Raw genomic sequence first — 27,580 nt, forward strand, 5'->3', positions numbered from 1 at the left:
CTATACCTCGGTCATTGCTATGCTTCCCTACCATCGCACTATGGGTCCTGACAAAGCCCGCTTCATCCTGGATGATCAGTCATGTGTTGGTCTCGAGATTGACAGTAGCTGGCCCTTCCCAGAGAATCACTTCTGGTTCAAAGCAAGCGTTTCCAACGCCGACGAGTGGTTGAGCTGAAGTTCATTTCATCGCTTTGTTATTTTTTGTGCGAGAAAAACTTTACTTTACTAGAATGTTTTGTTGGAAATGATCTATAATCCAACGTGTATCCTCATTGTCATTGTGGGTTGATGACTTTTTGTATGTAATCAATGGTACATTTGCATATGCGCCCATCAACTCACGCCTGCTAGTGGTGTCCATATGAACAGTGCTAGTGATTTTAGTTGCCAAAATTAGATAGTGCTAGTGATTTTTAGCTGCATATTTTGACAAATCACAGTGTTACAAGGTTGACAAATGGCAATGTTACTAGATAAACAAATGACAATCTTTTCCAGTTTGATAAATGGCAACATACCCAAAATGACAGATGCAAATCTTACCCAATTGTTTCTACGTGGTTGCACATGGGTCATGCAAAACAACCGTTTGTGTTGAAGGGATGCACAAATCCTGCACTGCGAGGGAAGACCATAGCTCTCACTTTGCATAAGGGTGTTCTATCTAAAATGTTTGCGATCAAGAGCTGCAGAAATCACGCTCGGCATATTTTCCCTTGGCTTCCTGGGGAAGCTGTCGGTTTGCATATGGGTGTTCTAACTAAAACATTTGCGATGAGTGTTTTATATTTAAATACCATTGACGTTTTTTTCAGAAGACAATCGTTTGATAAGTCTGTACATTAAGAGAGAAAAATGCAAGTTCGTTCAAACCATATCTTTCATTCAGTCACGCTGCGAATTTATATTCATATGATCGAGAATTCGAGATACAATATTAAACCCCCAAAAAACTATTTCCGGCGGCGGAGGAGGCGGCGTGCCGCGCCGTCGTTGTCGTCCTCCGGGATGCTGTTGTTGAAGTCTTCAAGGCAGCACAAAATGTTCTTCACTTGTAAATCAAACATCATGTTGTCGCACGATCGACGGGCGGGGCGCGGGACAACGGGAACTGGCGCTGCTAAGAGTTAGCGGTCGACGGCAGCGTCCCATGCCGTTGAGGAGGGCGCGCGGATGGGCACGGGCACGGGCGCGGCGGGTGCAGCCAAACCCACGAAGACTGCCGCCACGGTGGGTGAAGGGGCGCGCATGGGCGGGAGCACGAGCGCGGCGGGTGCAGCCAAACGCACGAGGGCCGGCGCCATGGTGGGTGGAGGGGCGCGCACGGGCATGGGCACGAGCGCTGGCGTTGGCATGTACACGAGCTTGTGCGGGTCCGCGGAGACCTCGTTGATGCGTGCGGCTTCCAGCTCTGCGATAGTGCTCGGCGACTAGCCCGTCAATGCTACATGGATGGTCGCTGGCGCGGGCGCGGAGATGGGAGCTGGGATGGGAGCAAGGGCAGCAACCGCCGCGGCCAGCTCGTTCTGGGCCATGTCCATGGGGCCCCATTCCTCCTTATTTTCTATCTCCTCTGGCTCGGAGTTGACTTCACCGAACTTGAAGACTAGTGGCAGATGATCATTCTGCACCATGGCGTTGGTGGAGGTCTGCGGGAGGGAGGGGAATGGGAGGCGAACAGTAAGGCCGCCCGTATTAAATGGTGGCTAGGGCGCCAATAATGGAGAGGAAGGCGGGCGGCCATGAAAGTCAAAGGGCTTGCTTCCCAATGAGCCTGCGGAGTGTACAGCTTGCATGCTTCCCGGTGAGCCTGCGCATTGGAGGACATCTTGCATGCCTCTCGGTCAGCCTGCGCACCGGACACCGCTTGCGCGCCTCCCATTCAGTCAAGGTCAAGCAGCTATCCGCATGGCACCTCCTATAGCCATTAAAACGAAGATATGTGGCTTCACGTGAATGGTTAACAGAACGCACACGATTTGAATTATACAACCATTTGAGATATTAAAGTGGCAGCTACGTTTTCAAAATGCATTTGTTGGTTGTTATACGAGTGCGCCTTCTCTCAAAATGGACACGAAAAATACCACAGCATGTCGGGTGCCATTCCATGAAAGCATGACAAGTTTCATGAATATCAGACGAGTTTTGGATTTACTAGAATTTAAAAACAAAGTATCTCAACGTTTTACCGGCAATCAACGGTGCCCTAGTGTTTCAAATTCATTCCCATTTCCTGTATGGGACCTAAGCATGCACCCAAGGACACAGATTAGATTTTTCAACCAATTTATATGCATTAGAGCATGTGCATGTAGTTCAAATTTGAATTATGCACATAAATACATTGAAAACTCAATTAATGCATAAAAATGTTCAAATGAACCCCGGAAAATCCCAAAAATTGACACAGCACTCCTATTGTTCTATGTTGACACGAGAAAAAAATTGAAAGCAATAAGAGGCAATGGATATCATTTCGTCCCCAAAGGTGGGACGTTCCCTACCGAAACCATTATGCTTGTTGTGAGAAGCTCTGGTTTGTGAGAAGCATATCCCCAAACCTGCCCCAAATGTGACAAAAAAATTACCACGGCATGCTGATGCCGCTCCATGATAGCATGCCAAATTTCATGAATTTCCGACGACCTTTGGATTTACTAGAATTTAAAAACAAAGTATCTCAATGTTTTGCCGGCAATCAACGGTGCCCTAGTGTTTGAAATTCATTCCCATTTATTGCACGGGACCTAAGCATACACCCAAGGACACAGATTTGATTTTTCAACCAATTTATATGCATTAGAGCATGTGCATGTAGTTCAAATTTGAATTATGCACATAAATGCATTGAAAACTCAATTAATGCATAAAAATGTCCAAACGAACCCCGAAAAATCTCAAAAATTGACACAACAGTCCTGTTGTTCTATGTTAACACAAGAAAATTTTTGAAAGCAATAAGAGGCAGTGGATATTGTTTCGTCCGCAAAGGTGGGACGTTCCCTACCGAAACCATTAGGCTTGTTGTGAGAAGCTCTGGTTTGTGAGAAGCATATCCCCAAACCTGCCCCAAATGGGACAAAAAAATTACCACAGAATCTTGATGCCGCTCCATGATAGCATGCCAAGTTTCATGAATTTCAGACGAGCTTTGGATTTACTAGAATTTAAAAACCAGGTATCTCAATGTTTGCGGCCGAGTGACCATGGCAGGGTGTTTGACATTAATTCCCATTTCTTCCATGGGACCTAAGCATGCAACCAAGGACACATATTTGAATTTTCAACCAATTTATATGAATCAGAGCATGTGCATGTAGTTCAAATTCTAATTATGTATATAAATGCATTGAAAACCCTGTTAATGCATAAAAATGTACAAATGAACCCCGAAAAATCCCAAAAATTGACACAACACTCCTGTTGTTCTATGTTGACACGAGAAATTTTATGAAAGCAATAAGAGGCAATTGATATCGTTTCATCCCCAAAGGTGGGACGTTCCCTAACGAAACCGTCATGCTTGTTGTGAAAAGCTTTGGTTTGTGAGAAGCATATCCCCAAACCTGCCCCAAATGGGACAAAAATTTTACCATGGCATGTTGATGCCGCTCCATGATAGCATGCTAAGTTTCATGACTTTTGGAGAAGCTTTGGATTTACTTGAATTTAAAAACCAGGTATCTCAATGTTTGCGGCCGAGTAACCGTGGCAGGGTGTTTGACATTCATTCCCATTTCTTGCATGGGACCTAAGCATGCAACCAAGGATATATATTTGAATTTTTCAACTAGTTTATATGCATTAGAGCATGTGCATGTAGTTCAAATTTGAATTATGCACATAAATGCATTGAAAACTCAGTTAATGCATAAAAATGTCCAAACGAACCCCGAAAAATCACAAAAATTGACACAACACTCCTGTTGGTCTATGTTGACACGAGAAAAATTTTGAAAGCAATAAGAGGCAATGGATATCGTTTCGTCCCCAAAGGTGGGACGTTCCCTACCGAAACCATCACGCTTGTTGTGAGAAGCTCTAGTTTGTGAGAAGCATATCCCCAAACCTGCCCCAAATGGGACAAAAAATTTACCACGGCATGTTATGCCACTCCATGATAGCATGCCAAGTTTCATGAATTTCAGACGAGCTTTGGATTTACTAGAATTTAAAAACCAGGTATCTCAATGTTTGCGGCCGAGTAACCATGGCAGGGTGTTTGACATTCATTCCTATTTCTTGCATGGAGCCTAAGCATGCACCCAAGGACACAAATTTTAATTTTCAACCAATTTATATGCATTAGAGCTGTGCATGTAGTTCAAATTTGAATTATGCACATGAATGCATAGAAAACTCAGTTAATTCCAATTCTTTTACAACACACATATAGTTGCATGTTCACTGCAGATAAAAGATCTAGCAATTCGAACACCGTCCATTTCCGTTGTGACCCCATTATGTAATTCAAATCAAGATGAAAAAAAAAGTAGATCGCACACGGTTATTATCACCAACCGTGTGAGATGCAGCACAAAATATCCTGGAGCACCGTCGGTGTATAGTACGCCTATGGCTTACGCGAGAAGGTGTGTCGGCTATAGTCCACAGCCGGCGTCTCAAGCACACTAGCTCGCTCCCCAAATATCATTTCACTGTCCAATCATCGCCGGTGAAAGATGGGCATGAGGACCCGCGTCGTGAGAGAAACGTTGGTGGCCCACTCCGGCGAGAGCGCAGCCGCAGCCGCCATGCGCGTGCTAACAAGGTGCATGAGCGTGGCCGCAATCTGCGACCGGGTGGCAAAGGCAGCCCAAACGGACGCTATTGCTTCTCAGGTGGCGACAGCAATATCTTCCTCGGGTATAGCAACTGGCGAGAACAGCACAACAGTTGTTTGTTCCGCAGTGGCGGCCTTAGCCCTAATGGAGCCCGCCCACGACCATGTCGAGGCCGCCCACGCCCAGCTCCCGGCGGTCACCGCACAAATCAAACGAAGATTCTCCGACAATGTTCAGCAACCCACGGCCGAAGAGCTGTCAATCGCCGAGAGCGTTCGAGCAGCCGTCCGTTCCTCTGCCACATACCTTGCAATGACGGAGCCCGTCCAAGACCAGATCGCGGCCGCCCACGCCTAGCTCGTGGCGACCTTTTCCAAAGAGATGGTGGATGCGGATGGCGAGATGCTTGCGAAGTATGGTATGATGGATGCCATGGAGCCCCTTCCCCAGGAGACCGTCGGGCGCGAGATGGACATGGAGGCGGAGGTAGAGATTGATGAGCACCAGCCATAGTAGTACTCTTTGTTTTGTTTAATTAAGAGCGCCGGTATTTAATTTGTTAGAGTAATGTTTAGGTCATCTAGCTCTGTTTAATTGTTGAACTTGCTCGATTAAGAAGTGTGGGTGTGCTGTACTCTCCTTTGTGTACCCAAATTATGCAATGACGTGGATGACCACTATAACCAGGGAAATTCGAACCAAAATTTTTGACATTCAAACTCAACACACACGGGTTAAGCTATCTGAATCATTTGTGATGTTCACATATCATACACAGTTCTGAATAAGGGATCGTGTCTGATAACACTTTCGCGCCAGTTTTTCTGCTGAAGCGATTTCAAATTTTCAGCTTCCACGGAAATATCTACCTCCCCGCCCCCTCCCCCTTACCAAAAGCAACATTTCCCCTATTTCTGCCTTCCTTTCCAAGTTGAAACCATCACTCCTTGCTTGCAGTACCGCGTCCTCGCCGGCAACCCTCCTTCATGCTGCTCGGCCTCGCCTATCCAGGTAGGTAATCCACACCTGACCCACATCCTCCTCCTCCTTCCACATCCCACATGCCCCGACCGCCGGCGCGAGCACGACAGCTTCCACCCAAATCACCGACCCCTCCACCAAATAAGCGCCGCCCTAAGACATGGTGCACGCAGTATAGCCAGGATCTCAAGGAGCATTTGGCAGCAGAGAAGCAAATCGCGTCCGCACGCGCGGATGAGGTCGCGATGGCTGCCATTCGTGTCGTCCCCCAGATCTTGTAGGAGCACCTCGCTGTCGAGGCCACCATCGACGCCTCGCGCACCGACACTGCGACGTAGTTGGCTTCTTTAAATGACAGTTTGTGGTGTTTTCTCGAGGCCATTGTATGTGCCTTCAACGAAGACTACGAGGTGTTTTCTCAGCATGCACGTGCTTACCTCATCTCGAGAGCTAGCAGGTTGGTGCCCGAAGCGGCTCAGGCAACTCACCACTACGATGAGGGCACCCACAAAGTAGAGGCCTCACCCTCTTCCATGTCCAAGGAGCCAATCGCCATCGATATCTCCGAAAATGAGGAGTAGCTTGTCTTATTAGCTCACTATAAGGACCCATGTTCAGTTTGCTAGCTACTGCCTTTCCTTAACAAATTCTAGTGAATTGTGCTATCTACTTTTACCGTGCAATCTTTTGCTCTAGAGTATATGTTTTATATGTCGTGCAATGTGGTGTTCAGTTAACTGTTTGGTTCAATTCTGCAAATGTGATGTTCAATTCTTCATGGTGCAATTTTCCAAGCTGTCTAGCATGCTTGGTTTGGTTAACTGTCTGATCTTCTGTTAGGAGTATGTTATATTGTACAATGTGGTGCTCAGTTAATGTTTGGTTCATTTGTTGTGGTGTTTAGTTAATTGTTTGGTTCAATTCTGCAACGCGATGTTGAATTGTTGTGGGTGCATTCTCTTATTGTATACCATGTGAGAAATAAATCAAATTTGACTGTACTAAATACATGAGAAATCAATACAATTCCTACATTTCCAAGTTGTTAAGCATGCTTGGTTTGGTTAACTGTCTGATCTTCTATTAAGAGTACGTTATATTGTGCAATGTGGTGCTCAGTTAACGTGTGGTTCATTTGTTGTGGTGTTTAGTTAACTGCACGTGCATGCTCCGTTGTCTAATAGCACGTTATTGTGCAATTGCAGGAACCATTCTAATATTTAGGTTTTTAACAATTTGGTCTTGCACATGTAGGTCCTGCTATCAGAGGTTTTGAACCACTATTCGACCCTTTTTGCATCTGGGGAAATGAGGTGTCCATGAATATCAATCAAGTCAACAAACTCAGAAAGATTGTTAGGATAATGAAATTAGCGACAAAAAACAAGATCTTTGCCTGCACAATGAAGAAGACATCAGTTCACTACAAGATGGTACTAACTATTATAGCTTGCCTTTTTTATTCCTTTGCCCCATTTCCAATATAGAGAATATATTTATGCACATCCTTGTTTTCAGGCCTTTCCAAAGCAGTTCACTGATGATTACCCCTCAAACCACCTCTATGGTCAGGAGGCGAGGAAGGTCTTCATACAACACCCACGGTTCAATATTGAAGTGTTTCTAAAGAGGATGAAGGACGGACGGTCAATCATCCACAGGCATTGGCCTAAAGTTGCAAAGACCTTCAAGATGAATGAAGGATAAATATTCGCATTCCGCTTCAGCAGTTTTCCAGATGAGATGCATCTGTCTATATACTGTATATGATGCTAATTTCAAAAGGTTCTACATGTTGCATGTGCAACTTGGTGCTGGTACAGTTGTGTAATGGGGTAGCTGAGTGCTGAAGCTGTATCATGTTGTACTCTGATGTATTTCAATTATGAAATTCTACTTCCTTAATATGGAAATGAAATATATTATGTGCTTAATATGAATGTCAATTAGATTAATAAATGGATTATTAATAATAAGGCAATTAGCCTGCTCATTGGGTTTTGCTATTGCAAATGGTTATTGAAAAAATACCATGGGCGATGAACTCAAGCAACGCACACAGTCACTAGGAATAAACCGTGTTGGATCAATGAACAATCACACACGACTTTCTCATGAAAATTGTTTGCGTTAGGCCACATTGGGCAAACCTTTACCACATAGAAACTGTGTGTGATGGATAGCCTTTGCCACATAGTTTCTTCAACGGACCATGTGTGACGCATTCAATAACGCAAACGATAAAATTGTTAATATCGTCTGCAATGGCAACGCTATCACAAACGATTTAACAGGAAAAATTCTATGTGATGTACCTGTGAACGGAAACGTTTTCCTTGGAGCGACTGTGTGGGATGTACATACGAATGGAAAAGTTTAGTGGAGACAGCCTGTGTGGGATGTACTTGCGACCGAAAACAATTTCGCCTGTATAATTGTATTTTTAGCTCTACTATACGTATTTCCATATTTGAGCGCTCGCCGGTCGCACATGAACTCATTTTGCTGAGCGTGTGTGCCAGGAGTGCATATCTGTGACGACCTGAGACCGACGCTCCAGACGCCTTCCATGTTATGCGTGACCGCCGTGTGTTGTATTTATATGTTGCATTTCATCATAGCATCATGCGCATTGCGTATGCATGTTTTCATAAAGCTAGCATCCGTTGTTAGTGTCGCTTCCCGTTTGTCTCAGTTGACCTTTCTCGGACCCCTTGCAACCTGGATCTTTGTTTTCTCTCTTGCCTAAGCCAGAGTCTCTCTGCTCAGTTCTCAAACCCCCTTGTCTTCGTGGCCTTTCGTCAAACCCCTCGCGCGCATCCGATACTTACCCGAACCCGACCCGCTCAGTCATCACCGTTGGGTCCGGATCATCCCCTAACAACCCTAAAACTGCTGGGGAATGTAGTAACTTCAAAAAAAATTCTACGCACATGCAAGATCATGGTGATGCATAGCAACAAGAGGGGAGAGTGTGTCCACGTACCCTCGTAGACCGAAAGCGGAAGCATTAGCACAACGCGGTTGATGTAGTCGTGCGTCTTCACGATCCGACCGATCAAGTACCGAACGCACGGCACCTCCGAGTTCTGCACACGTTCAACTCAATGACGTCCCTCGAACTCCGATCCAGCCGATCTTTGAGGGAGAGTTCTGCCAGCACAACGGCATGGTGACGATGTTGATGTTCTACCGTCGCAGGGCTTCGCCTAAGCACCGCTACGATATTGTCGAGGTGGACTATGGTGGAGAGGGGCACCGCACACGGCTAAAAGATCCAAGAGATCAATTGTTGTGTCTATGGGGTGCCCCTCTCCTCCGTATATAAAGGAGGGGAGGAGAGGGTCGGCCAAGGGAAGGAAGCGCGCCCAAGGGGGGAGTCCTACTCCGACCGGGAGTAGGACTCCTCCTTTTCCTATTTGGAGAGGGAGAGGGAAGGAAGAAGAAGGAGGGGGAAGGAAAGGGGCGGGGCCCCCCTCCCAATTCGGATTGGGCTTGGGGGGCGCGCCCCCTCCCTTGCTCCTTTCCCCTCCTTTCCACTAAAGCCCATTAAGGCCCATATACCTCCCGGGGGGTTCCGATAACCTCCCGGTGCTCCGGTATTATCCCGATCTCACTCGGAACCATTCCTGTATCCAAATATAGTCGTCCAATATATCGATCTTTACATATCGAACATTTAGAGACTCCTCGTCATGTCCGTGATCACATCCGGGACTCCGAACTACCTTCGGTACATCAAAAACCATAAACTCATAATATAACTGTCACCGAACGTTAAGCGTGCGGACCCTATGGGTTCGAGAACTATGTAGACATGACCGAGACATGTCTTCGGTCAATAACCAATAGCGTAACCTGGATGCTCATATTGGCTCCCACATATTCTTCAAAGGTGTTTATCGGTTAAACCGCATAACAACATACATTGTTCCCTTTGTCATCGGTATGTTACTTGCCCGAGATTTGATCGTCGGTATCTCAATACCTAGTTCAATCTCGTTACCGGCAAGTCTCTTTACTCATTCCGTAATACATCATCCCGCAACTAACTCATTAGTTACAATGCTTGCAAGGCTTATAGTGATGTGCATTATCGAGTGGGCCCAGAGATACCTCTCCGACAATCGGAGTGACAAATCCTAATCTCGAAATACGCCAACCCAACAAGTACCTTCGGAGACACCTGTAGAGCACCTTTATAATCACCCAATTACGTTGTGACATTTGGTAGCACACAAAGTGTTCCTCCGGTAAACGGGAGTTGCATAATCTCATAGTCATAGGAACATGTATAAGTCATGAAGAAAGCAATAGCAACATACTAAACGATCAAGTGCTAAGCTAACAGAATGGGTCAAGTCAATCACATCATTCTCCTAATGATGTGATCCCATTAATCAAATGACAACTCATGTCTATGGTTAGGAAACATAACCATCTTTGATCAACGAGCTAGTCAAGTAGAGGCATACTAGTGACATTCTATTTGTCTATGTATTCACACATGTACCATATTTCCGGTTAATACAATTCTAGCATGAATAATAAACATTTATCATGAAATAAGGAAATTAATAATAACTTTATTATTGCCTCTAGGGCATATTTCCTTCAGTCTCCCACTTGCACTAGAGTCAATAATCTAGTTCACATCGCCATGTGATTTAACATCAATAATTTACATCACCATGTGATCAACACCCATAGTTCACATCTTCATGTGACCAACACCAAAAGGGTTTACTAGAGTCAATAATGTAGTTCACATCGCTATGTGATTAACACCCAAAGAGTACTAAGGTGTGATCATGTTTTGCTTGTGAGATAAGTTAGTCTACGGGTCTGCCACATTCATATCCGTATGTATTTTGCAAATTTCTATGTTAACAATGCTCTGCACAGAGCTACTCTAGCTAATTGCTCCTACTTTCAATATCTATCTAGATTGAGATTAAGATTCATCCGGATTAGTGCCAAAACTTGCATCGATGTAGCTCTTTACGACAAACTTTTTTATCACCTCCATAACCGAGAAATATTTCCTTAGTCCTCTAAGGATAATTTTTGACCACTGTCCAGTGATATACTCCTATATCATTATTGTACTCCCTTGCCAGAGTCATGCTAAACTATACAATAGGATGGTAAACAACATAGCATACTTTATAGAACCTATGACTGAGGCATAGGGAATGACTTCTCATTCTCTTTCTATTTTCTGTGGTCGGGTTTTGAGTCTTTACTCAACTTCACACCTTGCAACATAGGTAAGAACTCCTTCTTTGACTGTTCCATTTTGAACTACTTCAAAATCTTGTCAAGGTATGTACTCATTGAAAAAACTTATCAAGCGTCTTGATCTATCTCTATAGATCTTGATGCTCAATGTGTAAGCAGCTTCATCGAGCTATTTCTTTGAAAAAACTCTTTCCAAACACTCCTTTATGTTTTCCAGAATATTCTACATTATTTCCGATCAACAATATGTCATTCACATATACTTATCAGAAATGATGTAGTGCTCCCACTCACTTTCTTGTAAATACAGGCTTCACCGCAAGTCTGTATAAAACCATATGCTTTGATCACTTTATCAAAGCATAAATTCCAACTCCGAGATGTTTGCACCAGTCCATAGATGGATCGCTGGAGCTTGCACATTTCTTTAGGATCGACAAAACCTTCTGGTTGCATCATATACAACTCTTCTTAAGAAATCCATTAAGGAATGTTGTTTTGACATCCATTTGCTATATTTCATAAAATGTGGCAATTTGCTAATATGATTCGGACAGACTTAAGCATCGCTACGAGTGAGAAAATCTCATCGTAGTCAACACCTTGAACTTTGTCAAAACCTTTTTAGACAAGTCTAGCTTTGTACATAGTAACACTACTATCAGCGTCCATCTTCCTCTTGAAGATCCATTTATTTTCTATGGCTTGCCGATCATCGGGCAAGTCAACCAAAGTCCACACTATGTTCTCATACATGGATCCATCTCAGATTTCATGGCCTCAAGCCATTTCGCGGAATCTAGGCTCATCATCGCTTCCTCATAGTTTGTAGGTTCGTCATAGTCAATTAACATGACCTCCAGAACAGGATTACCGTACCACTCTAGTGCGGATCTCACTCTGGTTGACCTACGAGGTTCGGTAGTAACTTGATCTGAAATTACATGATCATCATCATTAGCTTCCTCACTAATTGGTGTAGGAGTCACAGAAACAGATTTCTCTGATGAACTACTTTCCAATAAGGGAGCAGGTACAGTTACCTCATCAAGTTCTAATTTCCTCCCACTCACTTCTTTCGAGAGAAACTCCTTCTCTAGAAAGGATCTATTCTCAGCAACAAATATCTTGCCTTCGGATCTGTAATAGAAGGTGTACCCGATAGTTACTTTTGGGTATCCTATGAAGACGCACTTCTCCGACTTGGGTTTGAGCTTATCAAGATGAAACTTTTTCACATAAGCATCGCAACCCCAAACTTTAAGAAATGATAGCTTAGGTTTCTTGCTAAACCACAGTTCATACGGTGTCGTCTCAACGGATTTAGATGGTGCCCTTTTTAATGTGAATGCAGTTGTCTCTAATGCATAACCCCAAAACGATAGTGGTAAATCGGTAAGAGACATCATAAATTGCACTATATCAAATAAAGTACGGTTATGACATTCGGACACACCATAACACTGTGGTGTTCCAGGTGGCATGAGTTTGTGAAACTATTCCACATTGTTTTAATTGAAGACCAAATTCGTAACTCAAATATTCGCCTCTGTGATCAGATCGTAGAAACTTTATTTTCTTGTTATGATGATTTTCCACTTCACTCTGAAATTCTTTGAACTTTTCAAATGTTTCAGACTTATGTTTCTTCAAGTAGATATACCCATATCTGCTCAAATCATCTATGAAGGTCATAAAATAACGATACCCGCCGCGAGCCTTAACACTCATCGAACTGCATACATCAGTATGTATTATTTCCAACAAGTTTGTTGCTCGCTCCATTGTTCCGGAGAACGGAGTCTTAGTCATCTTGCCCATGAGGCATGGTTCGCAAGCATCAACTGATTCATAATCAAGTGATTCCAAAAGCCCATCAGCATGGAGTTTCTTCATGCGCTTTACACTGATATGACCTAAACGACAGTGCCACAAATAAGTTGCACTATCATTATTAACTTTGCATCTTTTGGCTTTAATATTATGAATATGTGTATCACTACGATCGAGATACAACAAACCAATTTCATTGAGTGTATCACCATAGAAGGTTTTATTCATGTAAACAGAACAACAATTATTCTCTAACTTAAATGAATAATAGTATTGCAATAAACATGATCAAATCATATTCATGCTCAACACAAACACCAAATAACATTTATTTGGGTTCAACACTAATCCCGAAAGTATAGGGAGTGTGCGATGATGATCATATCATTCTTGGAACCACTTCCAACACACATCGTCACTTCACCCTTTAACTAGTCTCCGTTCATTCAGCAACTCTCGTTTCAAGTTACTACTCTTAGCAACTGAACTAGTATCAAATACTGAGGGTTTGCTATAAACACTAGTAAAGTACACATCAATAACATGCATATCCAATATACCTTTGTTCACTTTGCCATCCTTCTTATCCGCCAAATACTTGGGGCAGTTCTGCTTCCAGTGACCAGTCCCTTTGTAGTAGAAGCACTTAGTCTCAGGCTTAGGTCTAGACTTGGGCTTCTTCACTTGAGCAGCAACTTGCTTGTTGTTTTTCTTGAAGTTCCCCTTTCTTCCCTTTGCCCTTTTCTTGAAACTAGTGGTCTTGTCAACCATCAACACTTGATGTTTTTCTTGATTTCTACCTTCGTTGATTTCAGCATCACGAAGTGCTTGGGAATCATTTCCGTTATCCCTTGCATATTATAGTTCATCACGAAGTTCTAGTAACTTAGTGATAGTGACTAGAGAACTCTGTCAATCACTATCTTATCTGGAAGATTAACTCCCACTTGATTCAAGTGATTGTAGTACTTAGACATTCTGAGCACATGCTCACTAGCTGAGCTATTCTCCTCCATCTTGTAGGCAAAGTACTGTCATAGGTCTCATACCTCTTGACACGGGCATGAGTATGAAATACCAATTTCAACTCTTAGAACATCTTATATGTTCCGTGGCGTTCAAAACATTTTTGAAGTCCCGGTTCTAAGCCATAAAGCATGGTGCACTAAACTATCAAGTAGTCATCATACCGAGCTTTGCCAAACGTTCATAACGTATGCATATGCTCCTGCAATAGGTCTGTCACCTAGCGGTGCATCAAGGACATTATTCTTCTGTGCAGCAATGAGGGTAATCCTCAGATCATTGATCCAATCCGCATCATTGCTACTAAAATCTTTCAACTTTATTTTCTCTAGGAACATATCAAAAATAAATGGGGAGCAACAACGCAAGCTATTGATCTACAACATAGATATGCAAATACTACCAGGACTAAGTTCATGATAAATTAAAGTTCAATTAATCAAATTACCTAAGAACTCCCACTTAGATAGACATCCCTCTAGTCATCTAAATGATCACGTGATCCAAATCAACTAAACCATGTCCGATCATCATGTGAGATGGAGTAGTTTTCAATGGTGAACATCACTATGTTGATCATATCTACTATATGATTCACACTCGACCTTTCGGTCTCAGTGTTCCGAGGCCATATCTGCATATGCTAGGCTCGTCAAGATTAACCCAAGTATTCTGTGTGTGCAAAACTGGCTTGCACCCGTTGTAGATGAACGTAGAGCTTATCACACCCGTTCATCACGTGGTGTCTCGGCACGACGAACTTGGGCAACGGTGCATACTCAGGGAGAACACTTTTTTCTTGAAATTTAATGAGAGATCATCTTATAATGCTACCATCAATCAAAGCAAAATAAGATGCATAAAGGATAAACATCACATTGTAGCGACCCGACCTCAGATGGTCAAGTCTCTGTGCTTAAGTGTCATCTCTGGATCGGTATGCTGACACACACAGTACTCGAGGATTTATAACAGAGTTAAATCACATGTATAAAGTAACGTAAATACTATTACCTCAATCCATAAAGCGGAAGTAACAACAAGGTTGTGGATTCCCATCAACACCAACGGCAAAGTTGAGTGTAGAAATCGTAACCCTAACGTATCACTTACTCGTCGTAAGAATCCTGCAACATGACACGTTGCAGCCACAAAGGGTCGGCACATTAAATGTACTGGCAAATCCACACCATAGAGCAATGATGAATAAAGTCTATCACTACATGCATATTTGGCTGGTGGAAAGCTCCATGGTTATAATATTTTTGCAAAAAGCCAATTTTTCCCTACATCAAAGGAATATATTTTATTTAACTACAAAGTTGGTTGATAAATATTGAGAAGGTTCCTCCAACTCAATCCCAAAATAATAATCATTAACCCAATCAAATTTTATAATTAAGAGTGATGAGATCCACATGATAATCCAAGAACCAGATACTCAAGATGTCCATAACCGGGGACACGGCTAACCATGATTAGTTTGTACACTCTGCAGAGGTTTGCGCACTTTTCCCCACAAGACTCGATCTCCTCCATTGGATTTCTCGCACTACATGGTGTTTGAGAAACGGATGACCAAGACACAGTCTTTTAGAAGCATTAACTCTCTACTCTGGATAGACAGTACCACCTACAACCCACTACATCTGCTAGTCTACCTCTTCAAGAGCTTCAGGCAACTTACTCAACTATGCCAGAGCCCATAATGGCTTGTGGCTGCACACGGAAGTTTCTAGCATTAATAATCTTATGATCCCTTTGAGCCTGGGTGGAATTCCATAGGGTGGTCACACGGGTCCCCCGGGATCCCCTTGGGCAAGCACTGAGTGAAGATGATTTGCACTCAAAACTCTTGATAGTTCTACTCGTCACACTCCGGTCAATCTATCGTAAGCAAGCAATAGCAATCACACATAAGCAATCACTCAAAAGATCGAAAAGACCGAAGAAGACAATTCGGAAAACGTCAAAACCAAGAAATTAACTCTTGCAACATAAAACAATTTCTAACAGTACCAAAATTATGTGAATTTGGCCTTATCAGAAAGTTTAGGTCAAGAGCTTCGATTTGCAAAAAGAATCAACTAAAACGGAGTTACAAAACTCAAGTTATGATCAAAAGAAGTATGAATATGAATCTGAACAAATTTCGGAAATTGAAAATTTCGAAAAGTTGATGTGACAAGTTCACTATATAGGTGAAAACAAGACAAAACTATAGGCGTTGGTTTCATCTAATTTGGATGAACAAGTAAAAAGTTATGGCTATTTGAAAAATCAGGGTCAAGCTGTTTTACGAAAGAAAAATAGCTACTGCTAAAAAAATCTAGGTCTAATGTATAAATACATAGACTAATTGATAATCTAATTATTCTACTATACTAGTTTAGAAATAATAAACTACGGAAAGTATAAAAGGAAAAAAACAAAGAAAGATACCTTTATAAGGTAGAGAAAAGATGACTTCGGAGAGAGGAGACAATTTTCAGAAGTCCCGTCGGAGAAGAGAAAAATATTTTTTTAATGAATCTAGTCAAACCAAAATATTGATTTAAGCCGAATCGGATGATTTTTGGAGGCTCTATGGGTCCATATTTATAGATGAAAAAAACATTTAAACGTTAAAAGCTAGGCAATGTGAGACTAAATGTAGACGAACAAATAAAATAAATGGGGAACCGCATGGGCTAAAAATATCACCACGGGCCGGCCAGGCACTGCCGTTCTTTTTTTTTGAATTTTGGCTAAAGAAGAAAAGAAAGAAAAGACTATAAAGGATTATGACTGGTTAGGCTTGGCCCATGAGAGAGGAGAAAAAAATAAAATGATGGGGCGCCCGATGCCACTATGCTGCGCACGTAGGCGACAGTTAGTTCCAGGTGCACGTGCAATTTTTTTTGAAACAGAAAAGGAATAAAAGGAATAACGAAAATAAAAGTAAAACTATATATAGGCATATTATATATCGAAATTTTCAGAAAAAGATTTTCTACAACATGAAAATTTTTCTAGCATCAAATAAAATCCACTCAAATTTAGATAAAGCAAAGAGTGCTACTAGTCTAATAAAATCTAATAAAAATCATTTTAAAAATACCAAAATCATTTCAAATTTATTTCTCTCCAATTTTCTGATGTAGGGAATCATTTTACACTAATTTACATATATTTTAGTTTTGGAGAAAAATAATTCGAATAAAACCCAAATAACTCCAAATTGAAAAATAATTTCAACGGGAGTTTTAAATTGATTCTTTGAAACTCCCAACTCATATTTCATATGTTTTGAAGAAGTCATTTTATCCTCTCTCATGAAAATCATTGAGTTGCTTAAAGTTTCTAAATTTGAAAAATTTCCAAATGGAATTCAAATCTTTTCAAAACCCTTTTCATTTAATTAAATGGAAGAAGTCATTTCCTCTTCTATCTAGGGTTTTGTATTTGAAAAGTATTTGAATTTACGGAGATCATAAAAGAAAATCAAAGTTTGGGAAAGTCCTTTTATTCCCTCTCATTTAACTTTCAAAAGGTTTCGAATTTCACTCAATTTTACACAATCAATCAAATCTATCTATTTATTATAACATTCCAAAATTTAGAATTTGGGGATGTTACACACATGCAATCAATATAAGTGATATGATATGGCCATCATCATCTTGTGCTTGTGATCTCCATCTCCAAAGCACTGTCATGATCACCATCGTCACCGGCGCGACACCTTGATCTCCATCATAGCATCGTTGTCGTCTTGCCAACTATTGCTTCTACGACTATCGCTACCGCTTAGTGATAAAGTAAAGCATTACAGGGCGATTGCACTGCATACAATAAAGCGACAACCATATGGCTCCTGCCAGTTGCCGATAACTCGGTTACAAAACATGATCATCTCATACAATAAAATATAGCATCATGTCTTGACCATATCACATCACAACATTGTAACGCCCTTGATGCGGCTATATCTCGCACGTGTCGAAGCACGACTTAGAGGCATAACTGCATTGAAAGCAATGTCGCAAGTGAGGTAATCTCCACACAACCCATGTAATACATAAGGGAAAGAGATACATAGTTGGCTTACAATCGCCACTTCACACAATACTTGAATAAAGCATTACATCATCCAGATACACACAAGGTCTGACTACGGAATCAAAATAAAAGAAGACTACCCCAAATGCTACACAGATCCCCGATCGTCCCAACTGGGCTCCACTACTGATCAACCGGAACGAAACAACACAAAGAACGAGTACTTCATCGAGCTCCTCCTTAAGCTAGGTTTCGTCACCTGCACGGTATCATCGGCACCTGCAAACTAGCTTTGGAAGTAATCTGTGAGTCACGGGGACTCAGCAATCTCACACCCTCGTGATCAAGACTATTTAAGCTTATAGGAGGGGTGAAAGTATGAGGTGGAGCTGCAGCGAGCGACTAGCATATATGGTGGCTAACATACGCAAATGAGAGCGAGAAGAGAAGGAAAAGCACGGTCGAGAAACTAAGATCAAGAAGTGATCCAAGACTACTTACGTCAAGCATAACTCCAACACCGTTTTCACTTCCCAGACACCACCGGAAAGAGACCATCACGGCTACACACGCGGTTGATGCATTTTAATTAAGTTAAAGTGTCAAGTTTTCTACAACCGGACATTAACAAATTCCCATCTTCCCATAACCGCGGGCATGGCTTTCGAAAGGTCAAAACCCTGCAGTGGTGTCCCAACTTAGCCCATCACAAGCTCTCACGGTCAACGAAGGATATTCCTTCTCCCAGGAAGACCCGATCAGACTCGGAATCCCGATTACAAGACATCTCGACAATGGTAAAACAAGACCAGCAAAGCCGCCTGGATGTGCCGACAAATCCCGATATGAGCTGCACATATCTCGTTCTCTGGGCACACCGGATTGTCCAAACTTCCGGTAGGCCAGCCCAGAGTTGCCCCTGGTGGCCACCGGCAGCTGACAAGTTGGACCAACACTCAGAGGAGCACTCGCCCCGGGGGGGTTAAAATAAAGATGACCCTTGAGTCTGCAGAACCCAACGGAAGGTGGTAGGTTGTTAGTGGAAATGGTAAAACCAAGGTTGGGCCTTGCTGGAGGAGTTGTATTCAAAGCAAACTGTCAAGGGGTTCCCATTATAACCCAACCGTGTAAGGAACGCAAAATCAAGGAACATAACACCGGTATGACGGAAACTAGGGCGGCAAGAGTGGAACAGAACACCAGGCATAAGGCCGAGCCTTCCTCCCTTTACCAAGTATATAGATGCATTAAGTAGATAAGATATATTCTGATATCCCAACAATAAACATGTTCCAACAAGGAACAAACACCAATCTTCACCTGCAACTAGTAACGCTATAAGAGGGGCTGAGCAAAGCGGTAACATAGCCAAACAACGGTTTGCTAGGGCAAGGTGGGTTAGAGGTTTGACATGGCAATATGGGTGGCATGATAAGCAAGTGGTAGGTATCATAGCATAGGCTTAGCAAAAGAGCGAGCATCTAGCAAGCAAAGATAGAAGTGATTTCGAGGGTATGGTCATCTTGCCTGAGATCCCGCAAGGAAGAAGAACCAGTCCATGAGGAAGACAAACGGACGAAGTCGAACGTATCCTCACCAAACGCGACGTTATCGGAACTAACCCGAAGAAGCAACACCGGAAAGAAGCAAACAACATAGTAAACAACCACCACATAAACATGGCATGAAGCACAACCAAGTATGATGCATGTCCGGTTTAAATAGGCATGGCAATATGCAACAAACAATTCTACAAATTAAGTGGAGCACAATATGCAACGAGTTGCATATTGACGAAGCACCACATCAATTATTTAGTTCTCTCTCATTTAGGTACTCAACAATATTAAATGTTGGTTAACATGGCAAGAGGTGGAGCAAAAGTAAACTACACAATCTAAGCAATTTAAATGGAGCCGGATATAACAAACAATGAATCCGGTAAATCCCCATATGCATTTAGCAATTTAGAGCAAACAACAATTTTAAACATCTTAAAGTTGTTAACATGATGCAGATGACATGTTCAAGTTTATGCAATTTTTATTAAAAGTTGACAAGAGCATTAAGAAGTATTTTCCACCGTGGTGGAAAGAAAGGGGTGCCACGGCGACGAATCCTAAAATGATGCCACGGCAACATATTGGTTCCGGTAGTTCACGGAGATACCGGTGTAAAGGAAGGGGGTGTGAGTGTGTCAACAGATGGTGGGAGTGATCTCGGTTACCAGGTTCCCACATGTCGGTGGCAAGGCAAAAGAGGGGCAACATGCACCGATAGTTCAGACTCGAGGCAAAACAAGGGTGCATCTCATGCAACATGCATTGATTCGTTAATGGGCATCGTCTCGGGGTTATACCTTTCGACGCGTGCATTATCGGAACGGATCAAGTTCATAGAGGGAAGTAGGCGTTCTCGCGACGGCAGTAGTGGAAGTAGTCGTTCTCGTTTCATAGATGTTCACACTCCATAGGTGTTCGGGGTCAACAAGGAACTTGCCGTCCACGGGTCTTCGAGGGTTGACGGTACATGTTCTGAAGACGTTCGGGCGGGGGTAGCGGTACACGTTTTCGTAGACATTCGGGGTCGTGGGTAGTTGAGCATAGTCGTTGTTGGACTTACCGGATCCGATGCCTCCGGGCGTAGTGGTACACGTTCATGGAGTAGGTCGTACACGTCGTCGGTAGATGTTCACTTGACGGCCTTCAACGGCGGTAGTTGTTCTCGTTTCGTCGTGGAAGTAGTTGCACATCCCATTTCAACGGCGGAAGACGAACTTGGCGGTCCTCATCGTCCTGGTACATGGCGTCCTCTCGGCCTTGACGGTCTCGGTTCTTGCGACGGTAGTGGTGCACGGCAACCGTAGTCAAACTTGAAGGGTCGTAGACGTCGTGGCACTGATGGTGGAGGAGTAGGGGCTTCACGCGAATAGGTCCGCGGTGGAGGTCATCGTGGGGCGCGCAAGCATGCCGGGCTGGGCATGCTCAGGTCGAGGTGGTGCAGCAAGGCTACATGAGACCGCGGCTGCGTCATGTGGTCTTCACGATGCGGTCCACGCAGAAGCCGAGGAGGAGCGACGGGGATGCAGGCTAGGCAGGAGGCGGTGGAGAGATGGCTGAGGCGAGGTCGGCAACGGCCGGGACGGAGGGAAGCGTGCGGCGGACGGAGCAGCTCTTGTAGTGGCACTCGAGCTGCAAGAGGCGGGCGCTGGTCATGGTCGTCGGCGATGGAGGCGGAGCAGGGGATGGGCAAAGCAGAGGAGGCGGTGATGAACACGAGCGGCAGTGCAATCCGGCAGCGGAGCTCGCCGGATCAAGGACGCGGCAAGGAGCTCCTGGAGGCCGGCGATGCTGGGGAATCGGGCGCAGGGGCTCCTCCCCTGGCTCGAGGTGTGTGTGGGGCTGACAGGAGGCAGGGGTGCACCGGGGAAAGGCTCGGTCATCGCTGGTTGTACTGGAGGAGATTGGGCACGGGCTTCTCCCCTGGCTCGAGGTGGAAGGGAGGAAAAGGGAGACGAGGGGAGGAAGAGCGAGGGGGATCGGGACGAGGGAGCGCTGGAGGGAGATGGGGAACGAGGCTCCTAGCGGCGCTACGGGAGAGGATGAGGGAGAGAGCGAGGCTGCAAGCTAGGGTTAGCTATAGGTGGGCTGGCACGGGAGGCCCTGGACAAACGGGCCGCAGGAGGCTGCGGGACCGGGCCGGTTGGATTCAACGTAAGAAGAGAAGAAATAAAAAAAAGATCTCTCTCTTCTCTCCTTTCCATTACAGAGAAGAAAACAAGAAAGAAAGAAAGAAAAGAGAGAAAAGGAGATGGAGGGAGTATTTTGGATCATCCGATCAAAATTGGCGGTTCAAGAAAACTAGGTTAGGAAGTCCAATTAACAAAACGGAGACGTTTTGTAGATGTTTGGGGATGATCTGGACCCAACGGTGACGACTGCCCGGGTCGGGTCCGGGGAAGTTTCGGACGCACACGTGAGGGGTTCGATGTACTGTGCAGAGAGGGTTTCGGGGTCTGGCGGTTGACAGCGGACTGTGCAGAAAGCTCTGGGCTGAGAGAAGAGAAGAGAAGAGAGACCCGGCAACTGTTTCCAGAGACCGAAAACGTCCGAGTTTGACCGACTATAATGTCGCAATAGTTATCCGTTGGGCTATCAAACGAACTCTGAATGCGATGAAACTTGGCACGCGGCCTACCTACAACATAACTACACCGCATGCCAACTTTCAACCCATCCCGAGAACATTTCCCGGCCACTTATAAAATAATATTTCAGGCATGCCGCGGGTGCGTGCAAGTGTGTCTGGGCTCAGAACGGACAACAGAAGGAACTGGGAGACCCGGGCTAATGCATGTTTTGAAAACATGATGATGCAATGCACATGATGACATGATAAGATGCAACACACAAGCAAATGACATGGCAACGACGGTGAATAACTGGAAGACACCTGGCACATCGGTCTCGGGGCGTCACAACACTCCACCACTACGAGAGGATCTCGTCCTGGGATCTAGAATGGCACCGGAGGGAGAAACGGAAGAGAAAGGGAAGCGGTAAAACTAAGTTGCTTCTTTGACAAACAAGTGAAACCAAACAACCTTGCGAGGTTGAACAAATTGAAAGAAAGAATGCAACGAAGAAGAACAAAGTTGCAAACACTCCGTTAAGAAAGAGGAATAAGAAAGAACCGATTCGGGTAGCACTCCGGTTGAAAAGAGATGAAAGACTTAATAAGATGAAAGAACTTGAAAAGGGGCACGACACTCCGGTTGGATGGATAAGCAAGGAAAAAAACATGATCTTGGCAAACGAGATGATAGGACGAAGAGAGCAACGTCACAATGCCTCCGGAACAAAAGAAAAGAAGGTAGATCGTCATAATAAGAGATCGGAGAAAGAAATGACAACTCTTGCAAATAGAATTGAAAGAGCATGCCTACGAAGAAGAAGTTGAACGGAGTTGTTGGAAAACCAACAATGAAAAGAGTAAGCTTGTTGTGGGCTTATGGAAAACATCTCAAAACTATGAGGTGAAATTCTGCCACTAACGAAAATAATAGATTGGATTGATATCAACAAGGAAACGAGAAACTTATTTCACCGGGAGGATAAATGAAGAACTTGGGTCATTTATAAGCACCATAATAGCAGGAATCCTTGGGGAAGGCTTTAGGTGAAATATAACCCAAGATAACTCCAATGAAGAGATCGATGGGTTTAAAATACCTCATTCTTGATAACTTGTGAATCATGAAACACGAAGGAAAATTATCAAGAATGACATAACACCACCTCAAAAGATAAAGTAAAAAGAATTGCATTCCGGAATGCAAGATGAAGAACACTTGAGCTTGCTTGAAAAGAATCTCAATGAACACTTCGAGAAGGAATTAAATCCTTGATGAACCATTATGTGGAACCTCCATGAAGAACTCCGGTAATAAAAGAATGATCAAAAGAAGTGAAGGATGAAGAGAATAAGATCGAAGCCTTGCAATGATTAGATGGAGCTTTGGAATGATATAATTGAAATAACTTTGAGCTCTGGAAAAGAAAGATGGACAACTTGAATCGAGAATTTGATGAACCTCCGGAATAAGGAATTAATCGCTTGGGTGAAACAAAGAATAAGAATTACGTTATGGGCATCCTTCACCAATTTAGATTGATGACAAGCAACGGATTTGGAATACTACTTATACTCGTTGAAATGGATTAAGAGAGGTATAGCATAAATTTGAGAAGGTCTTCAAGAAACCAGCGGTAGGATTGGAAAGAACGAATGACTTGATACATAACGAAGGAAGAGATCTCTTGAACGAACCACCGTAAGAATTGAAAATGAACGAAGTAAAGGGATGAATCACCAGGTAAAAATTGTGAAATGAACGAAGATACTTGAGACAATCTAGATACATGAGAACGAAGGGATCACGAACTGATTAGAGATCACTTGAACGATGCACCGGTAAGATTGGAGAATGATAACTGACAGCTAAGAATGAATAAATCTAAGATAATGGCCTTCAGAGGAAAGAAATGGAAACTACTCATGAAATGCTCCAGGTGGGTGAAAAGAATTCTCACAATCAAAACAATTATGAGAGGATGGCAACAAGATAGAATCACGAAGCAAGATATGTAGGAAACTCTTCTTCGGTCTTCAAAATCTGAGAATGACGATGAGAAACACCACCGTGAATTGTTGAGGCACTCCGGAATTAAAATTGGAAAGGTTGAACCAATGATGAAAAGAATTTGAAAGATCTTGGTGAAAGACATTTGACTGATGATAATTCATACTTACGTCACACTTTACAAGATTTGAGAAAAACTCTGGGAGAATAAGAAGAGTCAAGTAAGATCCTGGAAAAGACCTCTGGCTTAGGGCCCACTCAAAAGATACACCGTTGAAAGATTTGAAGGAGAGATTGCACCGGTTGAATAAAAGGCTTGAATTAGATAACATCCTCGAAAGAGTTTGAACGAATGCAGAGCGGAAACACGAATCTTCGAGATATCTTGAGCACTCCGGAATAATTGAATAGCGAGAAGTGGATGATTACGAGGTGCACCGGCATGAAAAGCATTAGAAACGAGGAAACGGGATATGATCAACACCAAAATCTTGATTTGAATCCACCGGAAAAAGAAAAGGAACGGAGAATGACAATTTGAAGCTCCGTTAGAATCTTCATGAGAATCGCCGGATAATAACATTGATGGAAAAGGAATGGAGAGGCTTCCCATCAATAAAAGGATACTTGAATAAGAAATCTGAGTCCTTGAAGAAAAAGGGTGGGAGGGTGGGAAAACAAAGGCAACTTGGGACGGATGAAACAAACACCGTTGAGAAGAAATGATAATTGATCTTGCTTATGTTGAAATGATCGGATCCACTTGAAGAGAAACACACCGGTTGAAAGGATTGACATGACAATCTCGATTATCAAGAAGGATTAGCATTCACATAGATATAAGAGAACACCACTTAGGAAAGGTATGGAATCAACACTTGACATTGAAGCAACTCGAATACCACAATCAAAACAAAACAAAGGATTGGCTTGCAGAATAAGCCGGAACAAACATATGATAGAGATTTCGTCCGAAGTTTTCGTGGTGGGGCCTACACGGGCTCGATCGTACAACACCATCATGTACAAGGCAGTGCACATGACATACGAAGCGTCCCCGAGTCAGCATAGCCAAGGACTCTTTAAGACACAACGAGACCACTGTAAAACCAACCGTGGATAGGCACACCACTAGATGTCGAACAATCTCATATCATGCATCTGTCGGAAAGATATCCTAAGAGCTACTTGAATTCCCACTTATAAACTCCCGAAACTTTCCGGTTATGCAATCGGGTGTTGGGGATACAGGGGAAGCATAATATCTCACCCAAAACTAGCAAATCCTACATCCAGCTATATCCATCCTTCAACACATAACCAAGAAACCTTCAGAAATCATTTACCTAAACCTTCGACAAGCATCCGTTATACGAGTTATGGAAATACTCCCGAACTCCCGCCCCAGTACTGGGTGGCGTCGAGGTTATCTCACCAACAACTGCATAAAAGAGATTTTCGATGTCGGCGAACTCAAGTATTCCAGAACTGCAACGATAAAATTGTGACGACAACACCTCGGAGCTCAACTCCCCGGGACACTGCCACAACCCCTAAATGTCAGGAGGCACCAAGAACAATGTTCTCATCACAAAACCATCGGAACGATTCCTAGATACCCGCGTGATCCTAAATTTTTTTTTAGTGAAATTTGAGAAGAGAAGAGTCAAAACTCTATGTCAGGATAACTCACCAGAGCAATGAAGGGACTGAGGAGTAAAAAGAATCCTACTCTTTGATATATATAATCCTAAATGACTCAAAACATTTTACAAGACTCAACAACGCCAGCCATTCGATCAAGCAGGGGGCTCCAAAGGTTGGGGAAGGCTCTGATTACCAACTTGTAACGCCATCGATGCGGCTATATCTCCCATGTGTCGAAGCACGACTTAGAGGCATAACCGCATTGAAAGCAATGTCGCAAGTGAGGTAATCTTCACACAACCCATGTAATACATAAGGGAAAGAGATACATAGTTGGCTTACAATCGCCACTTCACACAATACTTGAATAAAGCATTACATCATCCGGATACACACAAGGTCCGACTACGGAACCAAAATAGAAGAAGACTACCCCAAATGCTACATAGATCCCCGATCGTCCCAACTGGGCTCCACTACTGATCAACTAGAACGAAACAACACAAAGAATGAGTACTTCATCGAGCTCCTCCTTAAGATGGGTTTCGTCACCTGCACGGTCATCGGCACCTGCAAACTGGCTTTGGAAGTAATCTGTGAGTCACGGGGACTCAGGAATCTCACACCCTCGCGATCAATACTATTTAAGCTTATAGGAGGGGTAAAAGTATGAGGTGGAGCTGCAGGAAGCGACTAGCATATATGGTGGCTAACATACGCAAATGAGAGCGAGAAGAGAAGGCAAAGCACGGTCGAGAAACTAAGATCAAGAAGTGATCCAAGACTACTTACGTCAAGCATAACTCCAACACCGTGTTCACTTCCCGGACACCACCAGAAAGAGACCATTATGGCTACACACGCGGTTGATGCATTTTAATTAAGTTAGAGTGTCAAGTTTTCTACAACCGGACATTAACAAATTCCCATCTGCCCATAACCGCGGGCACGGCTTTTGAAAGTTCAAAACCCTGCAGGGGTGTCCCAACTTAGCCCATCACAAGCTCTCACGGTCAACGAAGGATGTTCCTTCTCCCAGGAAGACCCGATTAGACTCGGAATCCCGATTACAAGACATCTCGACAATGGTAAAACAAGACCAGCAAAGCCACCCGGATGGGCCGACAAATCCCGATAGGAGCTGCACATATCTCGTTTTTAGGGCACACCGGATTGTCCAAACTTCCGGTAGGCCAGCCCAGAGTTGCCCCTGGTGGCCTCCGGCGGCTGAAAAGTTGGACCAACACTCAGAGGAGCACTGGCCCGGGGGGGTTAAAATAAAGATGACCCTTGAGTCTGCAGAACCCAAGGGAAGGTGGTAGGTTGTTAGTGCAAATGGTAAAACCAAGGTTGGGCCTTGCTGGAGGAGTTGTATTCAAAGCGAACTGTCAAGGGGTTCCCATTATAACCCAACCATGTATGGAATGCAAAATCAAGGAACATAACACCGGTATGACGGAAACTAGGGCGGCAAGAGTGGAACAAAACACCAGGCATAAGGCTGAGCCTTCCACCCTTTACCAAGTATATAGATGCATTAAGTAGATAAGATATATTGTGATATCCCAACAATAAACATGTTCCAACAAGGAACAAACACCAATCTTCACCTGCAACTAGTAACGCTATAAGAGGGGCTGAGCAAAGCGGTAACATAGACAAACAACGGTTTGCTAGGGCCAGGTGGGTTAGAGGTTTGACATGGCAATATGGGCTTAGCAAAAGAGTGAGCATCTAGCAAGCAAAGATAGAAGTGCTTTCGAGGGTATGGTCATCTTGCCTGAGATCCCGCAAGGAAGAAGAACCAGTCCACGAGGAAGACAAACGGACGAAGTCAAACGTATCCTCACCAAACGCGACGTTATCGGAACTAACCCGA

Source organism: Triticum urartu, chromosome 6A (genome assembly GCF_056163025.1).
Source record: "Triticum urartu cultivar PI428250 chromosome 6A, HENAU_Tu73, whole genome shotgun sequence".
Classification (NCBI taxonomy): domain Eukaryota; kingdom Viridiplantae; phylum Streptophyta; class Magnoliopsida; order Poales; family Poaceae; genus Triticum; species Triticum urartu.